This window comes from Nomascus leucogenys, chromosome 22a, assembly GCF_006542625.1.
Source record: "Nomascus leucogenys isolate Asia chromosome 22a, Asia_NLE_v1, whole genome shotgun sequence".
Lineage (NCBI taxonomy): Eukaryota > Metazoa > Chordata > Mammalia > Primates > Hylobatidae > Nomascus > Nomascus leucogenys.
Window position 1 is genome coordinate 43,067,778 of NC_044402.1, and position 12,246 is coordinate 43,080,023.

The following is a 12,246-nucleotide window of genomic DNA, read 5'->3' on the forward strand; positions in this document are numbered from 1 at the left end:
TGTTAAAAAAATTTTTTTAAAAATGTCTTCTTTTGAGAAGCGTCTGTTCATATCCTTTGCCCACTTTTTGATGGGGTTTTTTTTCTTGTAAATTTGTTTAAGTTCTCTGTAGATTCTGGATATTAGCCCTTTGTCAGATGGATAGATTTTAAAAATTTTCTCCCATTCTGTAGGTTGCCTGTTCACTTTGATGATAGTTTCTTCTGCTGTGCAGAAGCTCTTTAGTTTAATTAGGTCCCATTTGTCAATTTTGGCTTTTGTTGCCATTGCTTTAGGTATTTTAGACATGAAGTCTTTGCCTGTGCCTATGTCCTGAATTGTATTGCCTAGGTTTTCTTCTAGGATTTTTATGGTTTTTAGGTCTTACATTTAAGTCTTTAATCTATCTTGAGATAATTTTTGTGTAAGGTGTAAGGAAGGGGTTCAGTTTCATTTTTCTGCATATAGCTAGCCAGTTTTCCAAACACCATTTATTAAATAGGAAATCCTTTTCCCATTGCTTTTGTCAGGTTTGTCAAAGATCAGATGATTGTAGGTGTGTAGTGTTACTTCTGAGGTCTCTGTTCTGTTCCATTGGTCTATATATCTGTTTTGGTACCAGTACCATGCTGTTTTGGTTACTGTAACCTTGTAGTATAGTTTGAAGTCAGGTAGTGTGATGCCTCCAGCTTTGTTCTTTTAATATATGTGCTTAATTTACATTTAATGAAATTATTCACATGGTTGCAATTATTCACATGGCATGAAGTCAGGCAGTCGGCAGGTCTGTGGCTCCACCCCAGGAAACCACACCTCAGCCCCATGCATGTGGCTGCAGAGTGCCCAGTGCCAAGGTCCATGCTCCAGGCAAGGGTCGAGTAGGAGTGGATTTTTAAGCCAGGTTGACAGTACATTCAGTGACCCGGAGACCATCCCAGGGGAGCCCTGCTAGCCCACTCTTGCACCTATAGTGCGGCTGCCACCTGCATGTCTCCCTTGGGCTGCAGTGGCCAGGCAACCCCCATCTGCCCACCCCTTTCCCCAACCAGGACCCTAACCGCGGACTCTGGCGCCAGACACTGCCACCACTGTCAACCAGGCCCTGCAAAGGCAGGAAAGCTGAACTGGCTGCTGAGCCCCTTCTGGTTGGCCACGCAGTACCCACGCCTGTAGCCCCTGGACTCCTAGTGTGGGCTAAGATGGAGTGGACCCTCTGGCTTGGTCACGGTGCAATGGGCCACCTGGAAACCATCCAAAAGAGAAGACCTACCAGCCCGTGCCCTAGGTGCAGCTGCCACCTGCACATCAGGCACCAGCAGCAATGGCCAGACCATCCCTGATTCTCCATGCCCTCCCCATCCCCGCCCCAACAGCAAGGACTCCCTGACAGGACGCTGCGGTAGTGGCTGTCGGGAAGTTGGCTGGGCAGTGCATAAGGATAAAGATAGATTCTCAGCCCCATCCCGATGGCCACGACATGCTCATCCCCTGGTGGCTCCTTAGCCCTATCCTAGTGGCCATGGAGTGGCATGCAGGCAAGCAGCCTTGGGAACCCCGATTGCCCCTCCTCACACGTGCCCATCACACGACTTGGGCGACGGGGAAGTGAAGTCAGGCTGTGGCCCCAGCGGAGCCACGAGGCCGAGAACCGGCGCTCAGCCTCATCCCCGCGGCTGCAGAGTGCCAACCGCCAGGTCCTGTGCTCTGGGCGTGGGTCAGGAGCAGCTGGCAAGGGCAGCGCAGCCTGTGGGGCCCTTGGGCGTCGCCGGCCGCAGCTCTGGGAAGCCACGTCAGCCCATGGGCGCTGCAGCTGCAGCCGCCACCAGCACATGGAGCAGGGGTCGCCGAGGATTGGGAATCCCCGACCAGGCGGGCGCCTCCAGCCGCTCGGACCCCGGCAGGTCAAGCAGTCTGCGGCAGGAGCGCCGGGCATGGGCTTCGGCCCGGGGTGCAGGAGACTCGCACCCTCTGGCCGGATGGGCGGTGCACTCAGGGCCCAGGAGGCCATCCCAGGGGAGCCCCGCCAGCCCCCGCCGGCCCCCGCCAGAGCCCGAGCTGCAGCTGCCACCTGCAAGTGGTGCGCTGGCTGCAGCGGTGGCAACCCCGGATCCCGTCCTCCTGCCTCGCGCCCATCAGCGCGGACCCTGGGGGCGACGCACGAAGTCGGGCTGTGGGCCCAGCGGCGGCACCAGGTGGAGAAGCACCACTCAGCCCCATCCCTGGGCTGCAGAGGGCCCCACGCGGGGGGCTCCGAGCATCTGGAGCCGGTGGAAGAGAAGAGCGTGCGGGCGACAGTCAAACAGGCCCTGGGGCAGGGTGCGCCTCGCTCTCCAGGGAGACCCGCCAGCCGGCAGCACCTGAGCAGCAACCGCCGCCTGAACTGGGCGCCGCAGAGAGCTGCTAGGGCGGTTTCTCCACCTGGGGCCTGCCGGGCGGGGCCGGCTAAGGTGCGCGTGCTCGCTGGTCCTAATGGTTCTGTTGGGCGTTTCTGCTGAGATGCGGGAGGCGATGAGAGTCTGTGCGAAGGTCCGTAGGCAGACTGCATGGCTTGTTGTTTCGGAGGCGGCGATCCCTGAAGGCTAGCTGAAATACGGCTGGAGCGTTCCCAGGCTACAATTTGCAGCGGACGATTATGGAAGACTATGAGCCAGAATGGTGGCCCACCCTCAGGGAGCACTTGTGCTTGAATGGCTTCTCACTTCCCCAATACCACATTAAATCGTCTCATCTGAGGAGGATCCACAGAGCTGTCTTCTATGGTCATCTGGAGAAACTGAACTACCTTCTGTTCACCTATCATGACGCCAATAAGAGAGACAACAAGGGAAGGCCATAGATAAGCTGGTTTTACTCAACAGTTACTTCCTCATTCATTGATAAAATGACACCTTTACTCGGAAGAGTAGATTATGAGTCCTTTGAAGTTTTTGAAAATATCTCTTGGATAGCTCATTATGAAACCATTTTTGGTTTAAAAAAGATTAACATTCTAAGAACACATCTATTTTAAAAAGGAAGATGTGTAAGTCATTATTTAAGGTCAAAGTGTGGGCATTAGTAAAAATGCACTTATTAAATATCAGAAAATATCTCGTTTTCTTGTAACTATCTAGATTAAAAAATACATACGCAAAGACATTTTAAGATTCTCTTTCCGTGGTCAAAAGTAATAGCTGCTATACATCTACTTTGGAAACCTTGGGTTTAAACAACTTATAATCAACCTCCAAAAAACCAGGTAGTAAATTTCATTTTACTGAGGCACAAATCTGAATATGAGTTTCAAAGGTGGTATTCAAGAACCAGGCAATGAGCTGGTGAGTCTAGTCTACCTCTTGATATCAGAACCTCAACCCATCTTTGTTTACTCTTTATTGTCTCAAATACATTATTATTTTATGGAAGAAAGTTGACCGGGCGTGGTGGCTCACACCTGTAATCCCAGCACTTTGGGAGGCCAAGGTGGAGAGATCACTCGAAGTCAGGAGTTCGAGACCAGCCTGGCCAACATGGCAAAACCCCATCTCTACAAAAATACAAAAAAAATTAGGCGTAGAGGCACACACCTGTATTCCCAGCTACCCAGGAGGCTGAGGCAAGAGAATCACTTGAGCCCAGGAGGCAGCAGTTGCTGTAAGCCAAGATTGTGCCACTGGACTCCAGCCTGAGTGACAGAGTGAGACTCCATCTCAAATAAATGAATGAATAAATGAATGAATGAACTATATGTTAGGCAATATTTGCAAATTTGGAGAATTCAAAAAGTTCTCCAATTATTTAAAAGTTTTAAAACATAACAAAATTGCATGTAGACACCAATTGCACTTTTTTTTTTTTTTTTGAGATGAAGTTTCACTCTTGTTGTTCAGGCTGGAGTGCAATGGCGCGATCTTGGCTCACTGCAAACTCCACCTCCCGGGTTCAAGCAATTCTCCTGCCTCAGCCTCCCAAGTAGCTGGGATTACAGGTTATGTGCTACCACACCCGGCTAATTTTGTATTTTTAGTAGAGATGGGGTTTCACCATGTTGGTGAGGCTGGTCTCAAACTCTGACTTCAAGTGATCCATCCACCTTGACCTCCCAAAGTGCTGGGATTACAGGCGTGAGCTACTGCACCTGGCCAACTGCACATATATTAAAATGTTATGTATTCATACATAAAATATACAATGAAAAGAATAATTTTAAAGTTATAAAATTCTTTTAACTATATAAGTTCTACCATACAGAAAAGGTATTTCATATGAAAAAGGAACAGTAATTCAATTAAGCTTTTTCACAGCATCCATATAAGAGAGAAAATATTCATCTGACTTGAAAATACACAGTAAAAATAACTTCATAAAACTGTTTCTTGTCTTCAGCCATTTATAAGTTTGACCATGGGACACTTACTGTCTGAGTAGTTGTCGACCTTGTTTCCACATTAACTGGCTGTTTTGTTGTGGCTGCACTTCTGTTTCATTACCTTCATCTAGAAAACATTAAGTCATAATAAAACTGACTTGTTTTACGTATTAGAGGGCATCTTAATTCATTAATGACTTCCATTAAACATTTATAAGATTAAGAATATGTAAAACTGCCAACTGTAAGGTATGTGTTAGGATAATGCAAGTTCTGTTTTTTAACTGTACTTTCTATAACATAACTCTAATATAAATTATTGCTGCTGGATTTCCCTAAGAGTAGCAGAACTAAAATAAATACATTTTCCCTATCTTTAACTAGACTGAGAATTTTTCTCCAGAACAAAGACTTATCCAATCAACTCACACAATGAGAGCCAAATAAAAGTATTATAAAGTAGCACATCAGAACTAGAACAAGTCAATAATAATAATAATTGAACATTTAAAAATAACTAAGGGTATAACTGGATTATTTGTAACACAAAGGATAAATGCTTGAGGGGATGGATACCCCATTTTTCATGATGTGACTAGCACACACTGCATGCCTCTATCAAAACATCTCATGTACCCCATGAATATATACAGCTACTATGTACCCACAGAAATTAAAAATTAAAAATAAATAATAACTGGGCATGGTGGCTCACACCTATAAGCCCAGCAATTTGGGAGGCCAAGGCAGGTGAATCTCTAGAACTCAGGAGTTTGAAACCAGCCTGGGCAACATGGAGTAAACCCTGTCTCTACAAAAAAAAATTATCTGGGCATAGTGGCATGCAGCTGTGGTCCCAGTTACTAGGGAGGCTTAGGTGGGAGAATCACCTAAGCCCGGGAAGACGAGGCTGCAGTGAGCTGTGATCGTGCCACTGCACTCCAGCCTGGGCAACAGAGGGAGGCTCTGTCTCAAAAAAATGAATGAATGAATGAATGAATGAATGAATAAATAACAAATAATTTTTTTAAAAAAAGAACTAGAACAAAATACTGAGGAATGATGGTAGAAAACCCAATTTGGTAAAGAGCAGATATATAACAACCTCAATCCAAACCTGTTTCCTTCATTAGCTATTACATTTAAAAACTTCAGGTAGGCCAGGCGCTGTGGCTCACACCTGTAATCCCAGCACCTTGGGAGGCCAAGGCGGGTGGATCACCTGGGGTCAGGAGTTTGAGACCAGCCTGACCAACATGGCAAAAACCCCATCTCTACTAAAAATACAAAAATTAGTGGTGGAGGGTGCCTGTAATCCCAACTACTTGGGAGGCTGAGGCAGGACAATCCCTTGAACCCAAGAAGCAGAGGTTGCAGTGAGCCGAGACGATTGTGCCATTGCACTCCAGCATGAGAGCAAGACACCATCTCAAAAAAAAAAAACAAAAACCTCAAGTATTCTTTTAATGACATTCCTTGAATGAAAACCTCCTAAACATTTTAAAGCTTAAATTCATCATTAGGTAAAAGCAGAATCCTTTTTAGAAGGTGGTAAAATAAAAAGAGCTTTCCCTATGGTAAGTCTGGACTGCACAATCTCCAAGCTACACTATGGTTCTACATTAACAGTACAAAAATAGTGCATACTCGGTGGAGCCAAGATGGCCGAATAGGAACAGCTCCGGTCTCCAGCTCCCAGCCCCAGCGACACAGAAGACGGGTGATTTCTGCATTTCTGCTTGAGGTACCGATTTCATCTCACTAGGGAGTGCCTAACAGTGGGTGCAGGACAGTCGGTGAAGCGCATTGTGCGCGAGCTGAAGCAGGGCGAGGCATTGCCTCACTCGGGAAGCGCAAGCGGTCAGGGAGTTCCCTTTCCTAGTCAAAGAAAGGGGAAACAGACGGCACCTGGAATATCGGGTCAGTCCCATCCTAATACTGCGCTTTTCCAACGGGCCTGGAAAACGGCACACTAGGAGATTGTGTCCCGCACCTGGCTTGGAGGGTCCTATGCCCACGGAGTCTCGCTGATTGCTAGCACAGCAGTCTGAGATCAAGCTGCAAGGCGGCAGCGAGGCTGGGGGAGGGGCGCCCACCATTGCCCAGGCTTGCTTATGTAAACAAAGCAGCCAGGAAGCTCGAACTGGGTGGAGCCCACCACAGCTCAAGGAGGCCTGCCTGCCTCTGTAGGCTCCACCTCTGGGGGCAGGGCACAGACAAACAAAAACTCAGCAAGAACCTCCACAGACTTAAATGTCCCTGTCTGACTGACAGCTTTGAAGAGAGTAGTGGTTCTCCCAGCACGCAGCTGGAGATCTGAGAACGGACAGACTGCCTCCTAAAGTGGGTCCCTCACCCCTGAGCAGCCTAACTGGGAGGCACCCCCCCAGTAGGGACAGACTGACACCTCATTCAACCGGGTACTCCTCTGAGACAAAACTTTCAGAGGAACTATCAGACAGCTGAATTTGTGGTCTCACGAAAATCCGCTGTTCTGCAGCCACCGCTGCTGACACCCAGCCAAACAGGGTCTGGAGTGGACCTCTAGTAAACTCCAACAGACCTGCAGCTGAGGGTCCTGTCTGGTAGAAGGAAAACTAACAAACAGAAAGGACATCCACACCAAAAACCCATCTGTACATCACCATCATCAAAGACCAAAAGTAGATAAAACCACAAAGATGGGGAAAAAACAGAGCACAAAAACTGGAAACTCTAAAAAACAGAGCACCTCTCCTCCTCCAAAGAAACGCAGTTCCTCACCAGCAACGGAACAAAGCTGGATGGAGGATGACTTTGATGAGTTGAGAGAAGAAGGCTTCAGACGATCAAACTACTCTGAGCTACGGGAGGAAATTCAAAACAATAGCAAAGAAGTTAAAAACTTTGAAAAAAAATTAGAAGAATGGATAACTAGAATAACCAATGGAGAGAAGGGCTTAAAGGAGCTGATGGAGCTGAAAGCCAAGTTTCGAGAACTACGCGAAGGTTGCAGAAGCCTCAGTAGCAGATGCGATCAACTGGAAGAAAGGGTATCAGTGATGGAAGATGAAATGAATGAAATGAAGAGAGAAGCGAAGTTTAGAGAAAAAAGAATAAAAAGAAATGAACAAAGCCTCCAAGAAATTTGGGACTATGTGAAAAGACCAAACCTACGTCTGATTGGTGTACCTGAAAATGATGGGGAGAATGGAACCAAGTTGGAAAACACTCTGCAAGATATTATCCAGGAGAACTTCCCCAATCTAGCAAGGCAAGCCAGCATTCAGATTCAGGAAATACAGAGAACGCCACAAAGATACTCCTCGAGAAGGGCAACTCCAAGACACATAATTGTCAGATTCACCAAAGTTGAAATGAAGGAAAAAATGTTAAGGGCAGCCAGAGACAAAGGTCGGGTTACCCACAAAGGGAAGCCCATCAGACTAACAGCTAATCTCTCAGCAGAAACTCTACAAGCCAGAAGAGAGTGGGGGCCGATATTCACCATTCTTAAAGACAAGAATTTTCAACCCAGAATTTCCTATCCCGCCAAACTAAGCTTCGTAAGTGAAGGAGAAATAAAATACTTTACAGATAAGCAAACGCTGAGTGATTTTGTCACCACCAGGCCTGCCCTAAAAGAGCTCCTGAAGGAAGCACTAAACATGGAAAGCAACGACTGGCACCAGCCACTGCAAAAACATGCCAAACTGTAAAGACCATCGAGGCTAGGAAGAAACTATAGCAACTAACGAGCAAAATAACCAACTAACATCATAATGACAGGATCAGATTCACACATAACAATATTAACGTTAAATGTAAATGGGCTAAATGCTCCAACCAAAAGACACAGACTGGCAAACTGGATAAGGAGTCAGGACCCATCAGTGTGGTGTATTCAGGAAACCCATCTCACGTGCAGAGACACACATAGACTCAAAATAAAGGGATGGAGGAAGATCTATCAAGCAACTGGAAATCAAAAAAAGGCAGGGGTTGCAATCCTAGTCTCTGATAAAATAGACTTTAAACCAACAAACATCAAAAGAGACAAAGAAGGCCATTACATAATGGTAAAGGGATCAATTCAACAAGAAGAGCTAACTATCCTAAATATATATGCACCCAACACAGGAGCACCCAGATTCATAAAGCAAGTCCTCAGTGACCTACAAAGGGACTTAAACTCCCACACAATAATAATGGGAGATTTTAACACCCCACTGTCAACATTAGACAGATCAACGAGACAGAAAGTTAACAAGGATATTCAGGAATTGAACTCAGCTCTACATAAAGTGGACCTAATAGACATCTACAGAACTCTCCACCCCAAGTCAACAGAATATACATTTTTTTCAGCACCACACCACACCTATTCCAAAATTGACCACATAGTTGGAAGTAAAGCTCTCCTCAGCAAATGTAAAAGAACAGAAATTATAACAAACTGTCTCTCACACCACAGTGCAATCAAACTAGAACTCAGGATTAAGAAACTCACTCAAAACCGCTCAACTACATGGAAACTGAACAATCTGCTCCTGAATGACTATTGGGTACATAATGAAATGAAGGCAGAAATAAAGATATTCTTTGAAACCAACGAGAACAAAGACACAACATACCAGAATCTCTGGGACACGTTCAAAGCAGTGTGTAGAGGGAAATTTATAGCACTAAATGCCCACAAGAGAAAGCAGGAAAGATCCAAAATTGACACCCTAACATCACAATTAAAAGAACTAGAAAAGCAAGAGCAAACACATTCAAAAGCTAGCAGAAGGCTAGAAATAACTAAAATCAGAGCAGAACTGAAGGAAATAGAGACACAAAAAACCCTTCAAAAAATTAATGAATCCAGGAGCTGGTTTTTTGAAAGGATCAACAAAATTGATGGACCGCTAGCAAGACTAATAAAGAAGAAAAGAGAGAAGAATCAAATAGATGCAATAAAAAACAAAAAAGGGGATATCACCACCGATCCCACAGAAATACAATCTACCATCAGAGAATACTACAAACACCTATATGCAAATAAACTAGAAAATCTAGAAAAAATGGATAAATTCCTCGACAAATACACCCTCCCAAGACTAAACCAGGAAGAAGTTGAATCTCTGAATAGACCAATAACAGGTTCTGAAGTTGTGGCAATAATCAATAGCTTACCAACCAAAAAGAGTCCAGGACCTGATGGATTCACAGCTGAATTCTACCAGAGGTACAAGGAGGAACTGGTACCATTCCTTCTGAAACTATTCCAATCGATAGAAAAAGAGGCAATCCTCCCTAACACATTTTACGAAGCCAGCATCGTCCTGATACCAAAACCTGGCAGAGACTTAACCAAAAAAGAGAATTTCAGACCAATATCCTTGATGAACATTGATGCAAAAATCCTCAATAAAATACTGGCAAACCGAATCCAGCAGCACATCAAAAAGCTTATCCACCATGATCAAGTGGGCTTCATCCCTGGGATGCAAGGCTGGTTCAACATATGCAAATCAAAAAATGTAATCCAGCATATAAACAGAACCAAAGACAAAAACCACATGATTATCTCAATAGATGCAGAAAAGGCCTTTGACAAAATTCAACAACCCTTCATGCTAAAAACTCTCAATAAATTAGGTATTGATGGGACGTATCTCAAAATAATAAGAGCTATCTATGACAAACCCACAGCCAATATCATACTGAATGGGCAAAAACTGGAAGCATTCCCTCTGAAAACTGGCACAAGACAGGGATGCCCTCTCTCACCACTCCTATTCAACATAGTGCTGGAAGTTCTGGCCAGAGCAATCAGGCAGGAGAAGGAAATAAAGGGTATTCAATTAGGAAAAGAGGAAGTCAAATTGTCCCTGTTTGCAGATGACATGATTGTATATCTAGAAAATCCCATTGTCTCAGCCCAAAATCTCCTTAAACTGATTAGCAACTTCAGCAAAGTCTCAGGATACAAAATTAATGTACAAAAATCACAAGCATTCTTGTACACCAATCACAGACAAACAGAGAGCCAAATCATGAGTGAACTCCCATTCACAATTGCTTCAAAGAGAATAAAATACCTAGGAATCCAACTTACAAGGGATGTGAAGGACCTCTTCAAGGAGAACTACAAACCACTGCTCAATGAAATAAAAGAGGATACAAACAAATGGAAGAACATTCCATGCTCATGGGTAGGAAGAATCAATATCGTGAAAATGGCCATACTGCCCAAGGTAATTTATAGATTCAATGCCATCCCCATCAAGCTACCAATGACTTTCTTCACAGAATTGGAAAAAACTACTTTAAAGTTCATATGGAACCAAAAAAGAGCCCGCATCGCCAAGTCAATCCTAAGCCAAAAGAACAAAGCTGGAGGCATCACGCTACCTGACTTCAAACTATACTACAAGGCTACAGTAACCAAAACAGCATGGTACTGGTACCACAACAGAGACATAGATCAATGGAACAGAACAGAGCCCTCAGAAATGATGCCGCATAGCTACAACTATCTGATCTTTGACAAACCTGACAAAAACAAGAAATGGGGAAAGGATTCCCTATTTAATAAATGGTGCTGGGAAAACTGGCTAGCCATATGTAGAAAGCTGAAACTGGATCCCTTCCTTACACCTTATACAAAAATTAATTCAAGATGGATTAAAGACTTATATGTTAGACCTAAAACCATTAAAATCCTACAAGAAAACCTAGGCAATACCATTCAGGACATAGGCATGGGCAAGGACTTCATGTCTAAAACGCCAAAAGCAATGGCAACAAAAGCCATAATCGACAAATGGGATCTAATTAAACTAAAGAGCTTCTGCACAGCAAAAGAAACTATCATCAGAGTGAACAGGCAACCTACAGAATGGGAGAAAATTTTTGTAACCTACTCATCTGACAAAGGGCTAATATCCAGAATCTACAATGAACTCAAACAAATTTACAAGAAAAAAACAACCCCATCAAAAAGTGGGCAAAGGACATGAACAGACACTTCTCAAAAGAAGACATTTATGCAGCCAAAAAACACATGAAGAAATGCTCATCATCACTGGCCATCAGAGAAATGCACATCAAAACCACAATGAGATACCATCTCACACCAGTTAGAACGGCCATCATTAAAAAATCAGGAAACAACAGGTGCTGGAGAGGATGTGGAGAAACAGGAACACTTTTACACTGTTGGTGGGACTGTAAACTAGTTCAACCATTGTGGAAGTCAGTGTGGCAATTCCTCAGAGATCTAGAACTTGAAATACCATTTGACCCAGCCATCCCATTACTGGGTATATACCCAAAGGATTATAAATCATGCTGCTATAAAGACACATGCACACGTATGTTTATTGTGGCACTATTCACAATAGCAAAGAGTTGGAACCAACCCAAATGTCCAACAACGATAGACTGGATGAAGAAAATGTGGCACATATACACCATGGAATACTATGCAGCCATAAAAAATGATGAGTTCGTGTCCTTTGTAGGGACATGGATGAAACTGGAAAACATCATTCTCAGTAATCTATCGCAAGTACAAAAAACCAAACACCGCATGTTCTCACTCATAGGTGGGAATTGAACAATGAGAACTCATGGACACAGTAAGGGGATCATCACACTCTGGGGACTGTTGTGGGGTGGGGGGAGGGGGGAGGGACAGCATTAGGAGATACACCTAATGCTAAATGACGAGTTAATGGGTGCAGGAAATCAACATGGCACATGGACACATATGTAACAAACCTGCACATTGTGCACATGTACCCTAAAACCCTAAAGTATAATAAAAAAAAAAAAATAGTGCATACTTTCCTCAGCCCTTGATCAAACTCTAAAAAACTGCTGATCTTTATAGGATCTTATTCAAGTGGAGATACAAAAAGGACTGGAAAAATTTTTTTGGTGACATTTGA

General features: G+C 44.2%; 1 pseudogene; it reads right to left on the reverse strand.

Annotated features, from left to right (window-relative positions):
- Positions 1 to 12,246, reverse strand: part of LOC100601371 — a 481,171-nt pseudogene that overhangs the window by 429,271 nt on the left and 39,654 nt on the right.